At 49.1% G+C, this 831-nt stretch overlaps 1 protein-coding gene across 1 annotated transcript in view; it reads left to right on the top strand.

The window, feature by feature from the left end:
- The window catches only part of LOC102040299 (epithelial discoidin domain-containing receptor 1-like), a gene marked incomplete at its 5' end in the record, with an annotated part of 25,250 nt that overhangs the window by 4,020 nt on the left and 20,399 nt on the right, over nt 1–831 (top strand). The gene's annotated exons all lie outside the window — the stretch shown is intronic.

Genomic DNA, 831 nt, shown 5'->3' with positions numbered 1-831 from the left:
GGTCATCAACAACGCCACGGGAGGGGGACCCCGCTACGAGCGGATCGGAACCGGAACCGGGACCGGAATTGGGATGGGAAACGGGAACGGAACCGGAAATGGAACCGGAACTGGGGAGTACCAGGAACCGACCCGGGCACGGCCCCGACTGGCACCGGTGCCCCCCGGGGCTGGTGAGGGACGGGGAAAAAGGGGAAAAAGGGAAAAATGGGGAAAATTGGGAAAAAATGGGGAAAAAATGGGAAAAGAAAAAAGGGAAAAAAGGCGAAAAGGGGGGAAATGAATAAAGGGGAAAAGGGAAAAAGGGAAAAGAAAATAGAGGAAAAAGGGAGGGGAAAAAGAGGAAAAATGTGGAAAAATGTGGGGGAAATGGGGAAAAATGGGGAAAAATGGGGAAAAAGGAGGAAAAGAACAAAGGGAAAAATGGGGTAAGAAAATAGGGAAAAAGAGGAAAAAGGGGTGAAAATGAAAAAGGGGGAAGGGGGAAAGGAAAAAAGGGGAAAAGGGGAAAGAGAAAAAGGAAAAAGAGGATAAAAGTGAGGGAAAAAATGGGGAAAAAAGGGGGGGGAAATGGGAAAAGTAAAAAGGGAAAAAAAGGGAAAGAAGGTGGGCAAAGGAGGGGAAAAAGGAGGGAGGGAGGATTTTTTTCTCCCAGTTTTATTTTTGCATGAAATCTCAAAAAAAAATCACTCTGGGAATGAGAAAAAGGCTCAAAATGGCCCCAAAAATCCCAAGAGAATGGAAGGGGGAAGGGAACACCCACCCGTCTCTGACCACGCCCCTCTCTGACCACGCCCCTCTCTGACCACGCCCCTCCAGCCAACCCGGCCT

This window comes from Geospiza fortis, unplaced genomic scaffold (genome assembly GCF_000277835.1).
Source record: "Geospiza fortis unplaced genomic scaffold, GeoFor_1.0 scaffold1223, whole genome shotgun sequence".
Classification (NCBI taxonomy): Eukaryota; Metazoa; Chordata; class Aves; order Passeriformes; family Thraupidae; genus Geospiza; species Geospiza fortis.
This window is presented reverse-complemented; position numbering and strand designations above follow the sequence as displayed.